Source organism: Equus przewalskii, chromosome 3 (genome assembly GCF_037783145.1).
Source record: "Equus przewalskii isolate Varuska chromosome 3, EquPr2, whole genome shotgun sequence".
Classification (NCBI taxonomy): Eukaryota; Metazoa; Chordata; class Mammalia; order Perissodactyla; family Equidae; genus Equus; species Equus przewalskii.
In genome coordinates, this window is record NC_091833.1 from 109,327,307 (window position 1) to 109,342,068 (window position 14,762).

A 14,762-nucleotide genomic window follows, 5' to 3' on the forward strand; every position below is an offset into this window, starting at 1 on the left:
TAACAGGTTAGAATCTAGAGTAATGTACATCTTAAGGTGTGGTTATTAGAGACCTACAGTTTCAAAATACAAGTGTTGCAAATATTTTCATTTCCCACAAAAGGGCCAACAAAACGCCTAGAGGTTCATCTACTATGCAGCAATCTAAATTAATAACAATGAAACAAAGCAAGCTACCACTTAAATTTAACAAGTAAGAATAGTAGCACTGTGAAAAGCAAAACCAAGAGATTTCCTGATGATACGTAATAGCAAATCATGCTTCCAGAATATAGCGGGAGTACTGGCGACCTGAATGCAGCCATCCACAGGAGCCTTGTGAGGCTGCCTGACTTCTTGTTGATCACCAGTTCCGGCCTTCCACAAACTCCAGTACTGGCTAATTTCAATCTCTAAATGCTAAAATTTAATATCCCTTGAAGACACACTTAAAAGGTTAACGTACCTGTCATTCAGTTGTGGAAAGGAAAAGAGGGAGGGAGAGTAGGGAAAAAGCGAGGGTGGAAGGGAAGGAGGGAGGGAGATAAGGAAAACCTATGGAATTTTGCACCACCCACCAATAAGAGCTAAGGAAGACAATATTCTCTAATTTTTTTTAAATCTTGCCTCCCAAAGTCTAGGGTACAAGCCTGACTATGTTTGCCACTGGAACTCATAAATTCTGTGAGGCCATTGTCATCCCAAAAAGAGAAATCCCATCTGGTTTTATCTTAAGATTCTGTCACTTCCACTTCACCAACCAATTAGCAATTCATAATTAGTCCGGAGTGAAAATTCCTTAGTCACTGCCCCCTGTTAGGCGAAATTGTCAGTAAAGCAAGACAAAAGCGTATCAAGCTTTCCCATTTTCAGCCAGATAAAGTTTATAACAGATCTCTGGAGAGGTGATGTGAGCCCAACATCCTACCTCTGAGCCAGAAGTGATTACTACAACATCCTACCTCTGAGCCAGTTTGGACCTGGGCAAGAAAGACATCGGGCCACTTCATCGGGAGATTCACATCGCTGTTATTATACCTTTAAGGACAGCAATTCCTAGCATCTTTATTTATATCCTCATCATATGCTCTGCTGGGCTGTTTCTCCTCTCAGGTCCTCTGATTTCCATGAGTGTGTCTGCCATTTTTTTTTAATACAAGTACCTCCTCACACAATACATATAATCCCTTCATTTTAACATGTTCAAGATTGAATCCCAGCCCAAGTATTGGCAACTCTAAAATATCACATCTACTACCTTTTGGCATTAGTTTCTTTAATTTCTCATAATCTGTCCATTTGTCTGGAGATTCTGAGGCCAAAATGCCCATCCTCCTTTAAAATTGTTCTTCCTGGGGCTGGCCCCATGGCTAAGTGGTTAAGTTCACATGCTCTGCTCTGGCGGCCTGGGGTTCTCCAATTCAGATCATGGGTGCCGACCTACACATCGCTCATCAAGTCATGCTGTGGCAGCATCCCGCATGGAGGGACCAGAATGACTGACAACTAGGATATACAACTATGTACTGGGGCATTAGGGAGAAAAAACTGTTCTTCCTTATAATTTCCCAGATATATTCTGCACCTCCACTCTTCTCTCTAAGTCATACTATCACCCAAAGCAGTTATTTTCATGGACGTTTCTCCCTTCCCATCTGTATTAGTTTCCTAGGGCTGCCTTAACAAAGTTCCACAATCCTGGTGGCTTAAAATGACAGAAATGTATTGTTTCACAGTTCTGGAGGCTAGATGTTCAAAATCAAGGTCTCCACAAGATTGGCTCTTTCTGCAGACTCTGAGGGACAATCTGTTCCATGCCTCCCTCCTACCTTCTGGTTGCTGGCAATATTTGATGTTCCCTGGCTCATATAGGCATCACTCCAATGTCTGCTTTCATCTTCATATAGCCATCTTTTCCCTCTGCGTCTCCCTTTAATTTCACATGGCCTTCTGAGGACACCAGTCATTGGATTTAAGGCTACCCTAACTCAGTATGGCTTCTTCTTAACTAAGTACATCTGCAAAGATCCTATTTCCAAATAAAGTCACATTCTCAGGTACTGGGGTTAAGACTTCAACACACTTTTTGAGGGGACACAATTCAACCCACAATGACACTCATATTCACTTTAGATCCCTGCATTTTAGTTTACTGGACTTCATAACAAATACCCTCTTCTTCATCTTCAGGGATAGAGCCAGCCCAAGAAACCACCATCATTTTCTCCTTAGCTCAGGATACCAATCGCATTATTCAACCTCATCTACACAGCTACCCTTGCCCCTCCCAAATCTGCCTCTTCGTTCCAAGATCAAAATATTTGTCTGAAGTAACAATGAAATCCCACCTGTGTTCTCAGTTCTCCACCTTTCTGGAGCCCTTTCCCTGATGGTGTTGTGCTTCCATGGCTGATTAGGAGAAGCTGATAGTAAGGTGCAGCAGGCCCTTGGCCACACCCCACATATACCCATCATGAAAACAGCCACATGCCATTTGCCCACTTTGGGTGGTAAGAGTGAAGGTTCTTATCAGACAGACCTGGTTATAGAAAATCCTCTGCCATTTACTTGTTCGTGTGACCATAAACAAGATAGCTAACCTCTTTTTGCCTCAGATTTTACTTCTGAAAAATGAAGTCACTAACAGTACAAGTCATGGAATTATTATGAACATTAAAAATGACTACGTAAAATGCTTAGCTTGATGTTTATTATGGGCTGAATTGTGTCCCTCCAAAATTCATATAATGAAGCACTCACTCCTAGTACCTCAGTATGCGACTGTATTTGGATATGGGACCTTCAAGAAGGAGATTAAGTTAAAATGAGACTGTTAGGGCGGGCCCTAATCCAACCTGACTGGCATCCTTGTAAGAAGAAATTTGGAGATACAGAGAGACACCAAAGATGCATGCACACAGAGAAAATACCATGTGAGGACCTTCTAAGAAGGCAAGCATCTGCAAACCACGGCCAAACCTGCCTACACCTTGATCTTGGATGTCCAGCCTCCAGGACTGTGAAAAAATAAATTTCTGTTGTTTAAGCCACTCAGTCTATGGTATTTGTTGGTTTTTTTACAGTTTTATTGAGGTAAAATTGACAAATAAAAATTGTATAGATTTAAAGTGTGCAGTGAGATGTTTTGATATATGTATACATTGTGAAATGACTACCACAATCAAGCTAATTAACATATCCATCACCTCACCTAGTTATCATTTTTGTGTGTTTGGTGAGAATACTTAAGATCTACTCTCTTAGCAAATTTCATATATACCGTACAGTATTATTAACTGTAGTCACTACACTGTTCATTAGGTCTCCAGAACTTATTCATCCTGCATAACTGAAACTTTACACCCTTTGGCCAACATCTCCCCAATTTCCCCGCCCCCCAGGCCCTGGCAACCACCCTTAAACTCTTCTGCTTCTGTAAGTTTGACATTTTAGGTTCCACGTATCAGCGAGATCATGTAGAATTCATCTTTCTGCATCTGGCTTATTTCACTTAGCATAATGTCCTCCAGATTCATCTCTATTGTCACTAATGGCGATATTTTCCTCTTTTTTAAGCTGAATAATATTCTATTGCATATATGTACCACATTTTCTTTCTTCATTCGTGCATCAACAGACACTTAGATTGTTTCCATATCTTAGCTGTTGTAAATAATGCTTCAATGAACATAGAGGTGCAGAGATCTCCTCGAGATACTGATTTCATGATCTATACCTAGAAGTGAGGTTGTTGGATTATATGGTAACTCTATCTTTAATTTTTTGAGAAAACTGCATATTGTTTTCCATAGTGGTTATACCAGTTTACATTTCCACCAACAGTGTACAAGAGTCCCAATTTCTCCACACCCTCACCAGAATTTATGATCTTTTCAATTTTTGATAATGGCCATCGTAATAGGTATGAGGTGATATCCCACTGCAGTTTTGATTTGCATTTCCCTGATGACTAGTTAGGTCAAAACCACGTTTTCAGGGGCTGGCCCCGCGGCCGAGTGGTTAAGTTCACGAGCTCCACTGCAGGCGGCCCAGTGTTTCGTTGGTTCGAATCCTGGGCGCGGACATGGCACTGCTCATCAAACCACGCTGAGGCAGCGTCCCACATGCCACAACTAGAAGGACCCACAATGAAGAATATACAACTATGTACCAGGGGGCTTCTGGGAGAAAAAGGAAAAAAATAAAATCCTTAAAAAAAAAAAACCACCTTTTCATATACATGTTGGCCATTTGTATGTCTTCTTTGGAGAAATGTCTATTCAGACTTTATATCCATTTTTAAATCAGGCTATTTGGTTTTTTGCTATTGAGTTTTTGAGTTCCTTATATATTTTGTACATTAACCCCTTATCAGATGTATGGTTTGTTGTTCTTACATTCCTCCTCTACCAAAATCCAAATGTCTTTCAAAGCTTGGCTGAAATTCTGCCTTCCTAATGAAAGCTTCCACTGGGGATCATCCACCTTTTCTCTGCCACATCTTAAGACCTGGAAAGAGAGTCTGGATCCCCCTCAATTTGTCTTCTCTGTGTTGCTGAGCACAGGACCCCACAGACAAATTCTTTTTGGAATGAAGCAAAGTGAATATAAAACTGCAGCCTGGAGTAGAGATGGGGGAGTGCCAAGACATTGTCTGCTTCAGAAATAGCTTTATGTTTGAAAATTTGGCAAAACACAAAACAGGAAACCCTTACAACTTGAAGTCCAAATCAAAATGCCTTCACAGGGATGGAATTCTACCAACCTCTCCAAGAAACATGTATCTTTCAGGCACAATGAGGAAAATCCAGTACCTCAGATTCTCAGCCTCTCTTGAGTGAAGGGAAAATGAATGGGTTCCAGAGGGAAACCAGGGGGCCACAGCCCCAATCATCTCCGCAGGGCTGAAGGCCCAAGGCTGATACAGCTTTGAACAGTAATTCAAATGAAAAACTTAAGAAACTCTAAGTGTTGCCAGAGACAAGTTGCAAAAGTCTAAAATTCAGTGTGCTCTGCCCACAATATCCACTGAGACACTGGGGGCCCAACAGTGAGGCAAGTAGGAAATGTACATCATCGATAAGAGACAGACCCCATAACCGCACAGCTTGCAGTTAAATCTTAGCCCCATTGTTTGTTAACAGGGTGACTTGGAACATGTTACTTAATTTTTCCTGGCCTCAGTTTCCCTTACCCAAAAATAGGATCATATAACATCAATTACAGTTCTTACCACGTGCTAGAAACTCTGCCAAATGCTTTCCCTACGGTATACACAACAGGATGAAATAAGTTAATGTATCTAAAGCTCTTGATTTAGAATTCATCACAGGGTAAGCATTTGTAACAATAAATGATTGTTGTTGTTGTTGTTCTTGTTAAGAAAGACATTATTCCTATAGCCTATGGTCATATGGATTAACAGATTTTTCATTTATCACTAAGTTCAAGTTTTGTCCCCCACCAGCAGCTGTATGACCTTGGCTAAACTTCTGAAGCATGTCAGCCTTCATGTCTCTGATCTTCCAAACATGCATAACAATCTATGTCCTACAAGGTCGTTGGGAAACCCGGGTGGGATCTTGGAGGTGAAGGTCTGAGAAATTTATTGTACTGTGTGTGTGGATGAGATTGCTCTGACTATTGCCCCCACCACTGGGTTTTCTGCCTCCAGTCTCAGTAAATGGCCATGACTTAATGTTTAAGGGAAGAGGAGAAATATATCCAGCCTCCCTATGGATAAGGGCAGGGTGGCAAGCTGTTACTCCATGCTGTATTATCCCAGAGCTCTCAACCTTATATCATTCAAATTCAGAGGGCACCATAAACCACACCCTAGAAAAGTCAACAGAGAGGTAAGTAAGTAAATGCATTTAGCTAATCTGTCTATCCCCTCCACTCACTGTCACTCCACTGTGGCTGTAAGGAGGGCCAATCTAGTTAGAAGTAGTTGCAGTGACAGTGAGTGGCATGGTAGCCTTCACCAAACAATGGGAGGTAGGAGGTAAATAGAAAGACAATTGTGGATTTTATTTATTTATTTATTTATTTTTAAGATTTTATTTTTTTCCTTTTATTCCCCAAAGCCCCCTGGTACATAGTTGTATATTCTTTGTTGTGGGTCCTTCTAGTCGTGGCATGTGGGACGCTGTCTCAGCATGGTTTGATGAGCAATGCCATGTCCGCACTCAGGATTCGAACCAATGAAACACTGGGCCACCTGCAGCGGAGCACGCGAACTTAACCACTCGGCCACGGGGCCAGCCCCTGGATTTTAGAGATATACAGGAAATGTACATTTTTGGCCCCTGCTTAACTATCACTTCCCGTGAAGTCTTTCTTGACCATGCTGTCTAAAATATCCCACCTCTCCCCATTATTTTCTAGTTCTGTACCTCAATTTCTCTTAATAAAGTGAAAGAGAATAATTATACCTCTTTTAGAGTGGTGGGAAGAGTTAAATGCATCATGTGGGTGAATGTTTACAACAGGTGTGGCACATAGTAAGTATTTTATAAATGTTAGCTTTTATCAATATTATTATTGTTACTGTTGTTATAATCACTACCTAATTCTAGCACAAATGATATTTGGAAAGCATTATCTTGGTTATCTATTTATTTACATAGTTGTTATCTGACTTCCTCACTAGATCTTAACCTCTGGGAGGAGGGGGCCTAGGTTATCTCTCCACTATGTGATTAATAAATATCAGCTGGTTGAATGAATGAATGATTTAATGAGTGAATGAATGAAAAGGCAACCACCACACTCACTAGCCTCATCTCTCACATCATATCTCGATAACATATTTGTAGGACACAATTTCTTATCTGAATATTAGGCATGAAGAAATAGTGACACTGAAAAAACTGAGTGGCTTGTCCACACAGGAGTATGAGTGAGCAGTGAGTCGCTGTATGCCAAGCACCATGCAAGGTCCATTGATTGATATACCCAGCCTTGTGGTCATTCATTCCATCAATGTATAAATTGCTGCTCAGGACCACGGACTGATCTCCCAGCCCCATCCACAAGGGGGAGCTGCCTTTAATCCTGGACTACATCTCACTTTTATCATCTCAGTATATCCATAGGAAAGCAAGACTCAGAGCTGACCTCACAATGAGAAGGAGGCAGGGGGCCATGGCCTCCCCCAGAGCAGGTCCTGAATTACCTGAAGCCCACTTGAGTCTTTTCTCCCTGAGACACCTGATTTCCTCACAGATGACTGTCATAGCCAGAATTAAATTGTCCTCAGGACAAGGACATCTGGATTCAGTTTTGTCAGCTGCTACTGCAGCTTTGCAGCTTTGTTTGTTCCGGTGGGGAGGGGAGGTGTTGATAAGCATCACCACAATCAGGACTTGCCGTCCATGACTTACCATTCATTTCCTAATCAGTCATCACATTTTGTTCAAGCTCAGTGCTGACCTATTGTATTTAACGCCACATTCCGCAGCAAAAAGCTACTGCTGCGATTATTGGGGGAAACAAGCCAGCTCTTGTCCTCGCTGCTGCAGCGAGCGGTAGAAACTTAGATTTTAAGGATTTTTCAACACTTCTGGTTTAGGGGTTTTCATTTTGTTCAAAGATTGTCTCCCCCTCCTCTTCCCTCTTTCCTTCCATGGTAGCAAGACAACCCAAATTATTTAAAGCAGCTCCATATCTAGGCTATTATCTGGCCCTCCTCTAACACCATTCCAACTTCCCCCCACCAGTCCATACACACACACACACACACACACACACGCAGGCAGACACACACAGATTATTAACCACAGAACCCTTTGTGACCTTGGGCCAGTCACGTCCCTTTAAACCTCCACTTCATCAACTGTGAAATGAGGAGGTTGGACTAGATAATCCCTTTCTGTTCTAAAATTGCACAATTCTAATTTTCCCATGATTCTCAAATGATGGCATTAAAGTCATAAATTGTCTGAGATGGGAGACACATTTAGAAATAATCCACTACAACATCCCCAAATTTCAATCATTTTAGTGCCATTTCATCATTTTTGCCACATCTACATACCACCAATCTTATTATTTACTCAACTATTCTTCTTTAAGTTGACTTTCTTTACTTAAACGCATGTATTTAAAAGGGACCCCTTATCACTACCTTAAGCAGAAAACCAAAATCACGTGCCAAAGATAGAAATATAACTAAAAGAAAACAAAACAACCTAAGAAAATTCTAGCTGGGTGCTATTGACGCCCCAAGGACCCCTGCCTGCTGCTTGCCCCTCTCTGTTGAAATGGCAGCAGAGCAAGTGTTAAAAGGTGTTAAAATCATGCTTGCACCACAGGAGATTTTCTCCTTGCTCTACTCAGCATTGAAAAGGGCCACAACTCTCTCCCAATATGTGTTGATGTTATTTAATACAGAGGCTGCATGCGACCCGAGGTCATTCCCGTGTACTTCACTGTGGGTAAAACATCTTCCCTACTGTCCTTTGTCCATCCAATGCTCCAAAGTGTCCTTTTCTGCATCTTTACCAGCACCTTCACCTGCAGGCATTGCCAGAAAGCCAGGATGAGAAACAGGAACACTCAGAAAAACACACAAGCACAAAATCCTCCAAAACAATTTGGAAACAGCTCTGCGCTTTTCCTGGCACCTCCCCAAGTCCACTGCTCGAGGAATCTCCAACCTTGCCCAGTTCAATGTTGCTGCCTTTTCTAAAGGAATCGCTGCCCATGTACAACAAAGACCAGCGTCCACTGAACATTGGGGACTTCTTGGGGCAGCTTCCCTTCCTTCCTTCCTTCTCTATATAGACGCTGTGTGGAGTGGGCAGAGGGTGGTGCACACTTGTGAGAGAGCAGGTACAAAGACCAGGAGGTGAGGAGGAAAGAAAGAGAGCCGCAGGGGAGGCACTGCCTTCCGCTTGTTTAGTATGGTATAAGGAAAAAATATTGAAATGTTTCAGCTTTGAATGCAGTCTGGCTTCCAATTCCAATTTCATCATTTTGCAGCAACATAAACAAGTTGCAAGTTGCAAGTTGCTCCTCTCCTCTGAGTTTTCATCTCCTCCTTTGCAAAATGGCTCTAATGACACACACTTCTCCGTGGTGTTGTAAAGATGTAAGGAGCTACGGCAGGTACTGTGCCAGTCAGGCACACAGACAAACACTCACCCAACACTCACTCACCCCTGTTAGCTTTTTTTTTCCTTTGGCACCATTGATGGAGGTCCATAATCCGCTCTCTCTTTATTTGTTTGATTGTTTGTTTTGCTTTCCAAAGCCTGAGTTTCATCTGCAAAGTAAAAAAGGGAGAGAGAGAGAAAGAAAGAAAGGGCTGAGAATTTTCATAATTTAAGGGGTTTTTTTCTATGACTTGATTATAGAGAGTGATGTATGCAAGCTGAGTGGAATGATAAGAAGAGAGCAGAGAGAAGAGGGAAGAAAGACTTTACACCAGCAAACCCAATAATCAGCCCCTTTTGAATAATCATTAAGCAGCCTGCTGGAAGCTTTAAGTCCCCAAAAGATTTTTGGGATGAGAGAGTAACAACATGAATCTAGAAGATGTGATGCATTTTTGAATTAGAGAATTCTTGGTTGGTTTTGCATATGAAGTTGGGGAGGTGGGGGAAGACACAAAGAAAAACAGAGAAACACTTCCACCTGCTGCCTGGATGGTAAATAGCAGCATAGATGTAAAAAATTTTCATGATCAAATAAACAATACTCGAGCCCTAAATGTTTGCAAAGGATTCACTATGTGTAGATATTTGAATTTTGTGGAAGACATTTTCCATCTGAAGCCACCTTCAAAGGTTGTAAAAATGATCATAGAACAGAGGCTTGTTCTTCAATGATTATGTTCTTCACTGGGCAATTTGTTATTTATTTCTTTATTTGAGCAGGAAATGCATTAACATGATTTTAAAATCAAAACAATATAAAAGGGCCAGCCCCATGGCCGAGTGGTTAAGTCCGCATGCTCCACTTCAGCGGCCCAGGGTTTCGCCAGTTTGTATCCTGGGCGCAGACATGGCACCCTTCATCAGGCCATGCTGAGGCGGCATCCCACATGCCACAACTAAAAGGACCCACAACTAAATTATACAACTATGTACTGGGGGTATTTGGGGAGAAATAGCAGGAACAAAAAAGAAGAAGAAGATTGGTAACAGTTGTTAGCTCAGCTGCCAATCTTTTAAAAAAATAGAAATATATAAAAGTTGTAAACTGAAAAATCTGACCATTTGTTTCTTCCCTCCTTACTCATACCTAGAGAAATTTTATTAGATTTTCATGTAAATACAAATAAATGTGACCATATAATCTTTTTATCTTTTTTCTCATACAATAGTTAGCATTAACATTATTGTACATATTGCTTTTGTCACTTAACACTATATCTCGGAGATCTTTCCATTTCAGGACAGGGTAAATTTCCTTGTTCTTTCTTTACTGAGCATTTTAAATGTGAAAGAACACATCACCAGTTGGGAAACCATATAAGTTGGTTAAATTATTGCAAAATGTGAATGATTTAAAATTTTCAGTGCAGAAATAACCTTCCTCAGCCCACATTGCCCACAGACAAACACTGTCCATGACCCTTTGTAATAAACTTGTCTTTTGCCTATATTTTTATTCTGGTGCTCCTGCTGATTAGAATCTCTCGCCTTGGTGTCCACTGTGTTCCACACCAGAACAGAGCTTTGTAGTCACTGAACTTTAGAAGCTGGTGCTCAGAATTAAAATGACTTAATGCCATCAAGATTTCTATTTAAAAACTCAGGGTGAAAGAAAAAGCTTTTTGCTTTAGCTGAAATGTTCTTTTAAAGGGCAAAATGGAAAATACAAACACCACTGCCTTTTTGCTGGTTGGATACCACAGCCGTCAGCACCTCCTGAAAATGGCAAGGCTGCCAGCTCTTGATGGAAGCCAGGTTTGGCTTATTATATTTGAAAGAGTTAGAAAATAACATTTTCCAGTGCAGATAGAAAGCCAGTGAGACAGTCGAGGTCAAAGAAAAACCAAATTATCCATAGCAAACACTGACCATACAATTAAATTATACCAGTCAGGAAAACATTTGATCTTCTGCAACTGGCTTTTCCAGAAAAGTCGCTCTCGAATCATTCTGAGACATCCATTGGCATCCAGCTGATCAACTTCCTTCTGTTGCCCAGCATCCTGCAACACGTCTGTAGTAAATACCTCACTGCCCACCCACATCCCCTGGTCCAACCTAGAGGTCACCTGCAGCTTCAGTGGGAGTTCCCATGCACATCGTATCATCAAGGACCTACTTCTCTCTATTTGAGGGCTTTTTCTGGCTACAGACGTATGCCCTGGACAGTCCAGGTATGCAGGGCAGGACAGAAGTGCCAGGAAGTTAAGATCCCCAAGAGTGACCCTCAACCAATGGGATGGGAATTGATAGAGAAATGTCCAGCTCCGGCCTCTTGCTGGGGCAATGCTGAAGTGTGTGGTGCCCAGACTCTCAGAGGGACACCAGGCAACTGACACCCAGGTGCTCACAAGAGTGACTCACTCATTAACATATTCCTTAGTGGCTTTTTCCCCTTCTCTGCTCTCTTGCCTTCTACCTAGAATCATCTGCTATGATAGTCTGGGTCCAATCCAAAAACAGGAACCACACAATAACCTAACAGAGGAAGTTTAATGCAAAGAATCATTAGGATAAAGAGTAACTGTAAGATGTAAGGAAACTCTATAGGGCACCCTATGTCTTAGGGTGAGCGCCCACAGAAGGACAAACTTGGGGGGGATTCAGACATCTTTGAAGAAGATATGGTCCCTCCCACCGAATAGCAGAGAAGTCTGCTGCTTTGGCCAGGCTGGAGCTGGTCCGAAGGTGCTGCAAACCCAAGAGGCCACCTTCCAGAGTGCATGTGAGAAAGCAAACAACCAGCAACTGATCTTGGGTGTGAGGTCTGGGAGCCGACAAGAATAAGAGTCCTTCGGAGAGAATGGGCTTTGCTGCAGGCTCTGGTTTTCGTGTTGAGGGGGCTGGACAAAAGTTATCATACTGCTGAGGCTGCAGAATTGCACAAGGACCATGTTTTGGCCCGTTGGCGAGGCTAAATGCCTTCACACCAATAACTGAGCCCCATCTGGCACAAAAATGGCAGGAGGCTTTCTGTCTCCTGAAATATCCCTCCAGCGCCCTCTACTGAGAAAGCTAAATATTGCGTTCACATTAAAAGAGAAATACTTAAAGGAGTTCCTCTATCACAGAACTTATGTTGAAGGGTGCTTCAGAGCTGAGAGGCAATACATTGATAACAATAAATACTCCTCCCAAATAAACTACTTGTACCCATATCCTTGTCTCAGGGTCTGCTTTTGGAAGAACCCGAATCAAGAGAATGTCTATCAGACCTGTTTTCAGTCTCGGCTTTGTGTGACCTCGAGGAAAGGCTTAACAGCTCAGAGTCTCCACATTCTTGTCTTTGAAATAGAGGTAATAATAAACAATACCCATCACACAGGGCATTGAGAGAATTAAAAAATAGACCATTCACAACGCACCTAGTGCAAAAGAAGTGCTCGAAAAATGTCATCAACGCTCTTTCCTCTTTTCAAACCAAATTGCAGCCCTAAGGTTTCATCTTAGTGTCAGAGCGCTCTGAGCTACTCATCCCAAGACATGTCCTTGAATGTGGCCTAGAACAGCTTTGGTAGGGAAGGGGTTAGAGGACACTTTCCCCTGGAAAGGAACTGTTTGAAGCTTTGGAAACAAAGGATAAAGATAAACTAGTGCTTCTCTGCAAAAGAGAGTTCAAATGGAAAATTCCCCCAGCAAAATGATACACCAATTTCTGTTGGCACTTAAATAAAGCAGCTTTAAAGGGGTGTAATAATAGCTATTATTTATTGAGATCTCACTACATGCCAGGAATTTATAGTCATAATCTCCCTTAATCCTCACAACAAGTCTTTAAGGTAAATGCTATTCTTAATCTCAATTTTGCAAATGATGGCTCAGAAAGATGAAGCAATTTGCCTAAGTTCAGAGCCAGGATTTGAACCCAAGTCTACTTGACTTGAAACCCCAGCTCCCACTGCCATGGTGGACAGAATCCTTATTTAGACCAGAGCCAGGAGACTGTGGCCCATGCTTAACCTCTAAATCCCTGTAGGATTCAGGGGGAAGTTCTTCCTGTCATAAAATGAGGGAGTTGAGTTAGAACTGTGGTTCTCATCGGAGTGGTACCACCCCAAGGATGTTTTGGAAATTTGTGGGGATGATTGGCACTGTAATAAGAGGGCATTGACTGGCATTTCATGGTTGAGGACTAAGAGTAAATACTCTATGTGATGCTTCGGACAGTCCTGTCCAAAGAAGGATATGCTTCATGCCCCATATATCCCGCAGAACACTCCTGTAGTTGAAAAACTTATCTGAACCTAGCCCTCACTTCATTTTACATAGAAAAAGAAAGCATTCTTATGCAGTTTTAATATACAATGAATTTCCCAGAACAATTAAGGGAAGATTGTACTTTCTTTTATTAGAAATTTTACCCAGCGTTGGTCACCATTTGGAAAACCGTATCACCAACAACAATGCCACTCATGGAAGGAGACGGCAGATTGTCACACTTCTCTCACTTCACTCTGCATCTATACTGATCATGTATAAGGTTGCAAGTATCTCTGTTTTTCATTATCTCTTCTAATGTAGCAGTCCCCAGGCATTCGTACATTGAAACACTCATTGCCTTGCTATAAATTACTTCCTTTTTATTTTTTGTTTGTAGAATAGTTAGAACACTGTATTGATTAAAAAGAAAATACATCTGTAGACGGGTTGTATTATCCACGAACTTCATTTCAAGATACTTAAGGAGGCATCCTAAAATATTTGTTTTAAATGGGGGGCTCTGGGAACAGGGAGAGAGGTTCTGACTTCTCTGCTCACTGAAACATGACCGCCTCAATACAAAGCCAAGAACCAAGATGCACAATATGCAAATATTTTCATCTACTCAAAAATGACTCATTAGCACTGACTTCAGCCAAGAACTGTTGTGTATTCTGGGTATACTGCAGAGATCGAGAAGATTTGAGCCCCTGACTCTGTGGAGCCCTCAGTGGAAAAAACCAAAGGCTCATACATACTGAAGTTAAATATTCACCTAACCTGTGACCCAGTAACTCCACCACCAGGAATATACTCAAGAGAATAAGGATATATCCACCCAAAGGCATTACAAGAACGTTGGTAACAGCTTTATTCATAATAACCAAAAACTGCAAACAACCTAAATGTCCCCCAAGAGAAGAATGAATAAATAAATTGTGGTGTATTCCTACAACAGAGTACTACACAGCAATAAAAAAAAAGAAAAAATACTAATTCAACAACATGGATGAGTCTCACAGCTATTTAGTTGAGCAAAAAACAAGACACAAAAGTGGAATTACTGTATAATTCCATTTATATTAAGTGAGGAAGAGTCAAAATTAATCAATGATGATAAGTATCAGAATACTAGTAATGTCTTGGTAGAGAGGTTATTGACTGGGAAAGCACACAAGGAACCTTCTAGAAAGGTGATAAAGTCCTGTGTCCTGGTCTGACTGATGGTTATACAAGTGCATTTAAATTACTTGTATAATTAAAAGTTCATCAAGCTGAACATTTAAGATTAGTGCACTTTAGCAAACCTTAAGGTAGCAACATTTTACCTCAATTTTTAAAAAATGACTCTATTGGGGCTGGCCCCGCGGCCGAGTGGTTAAGTTCGCGCGCTCCGCTGCAGGCGGCCCAGTGTTTCGTTGG

At 41.5% G+C, this 14,762-nt stretch overlaps 1 long non-coding RNA gene across 2 annotated transcripts in view; it reads right to left on the reverse strand.

The window, feature by feature from the left end:
- Window positions 1–6,003: 6,003 nt before the first annotated feature.
- The window catches only part of LOC139082373 (uncharacterized), a 30,522-nt gene continuing 21,763 nt past the window's right edge, over window positions 6,004–14,762 (reverse strand). The window contains exon 3 of one of the 2 annotated variants that reach the window (XR_011538302.1): window positions 6,004–9,247. This is a non-coding gene — a long non-coding RNA (uncharacterized lncRNA). The remainder of the gene's footprint in view (window positions 9,248–14,762) is intronic. The other variant, XR_011538301.1, reaches the window with a different exon arrangement.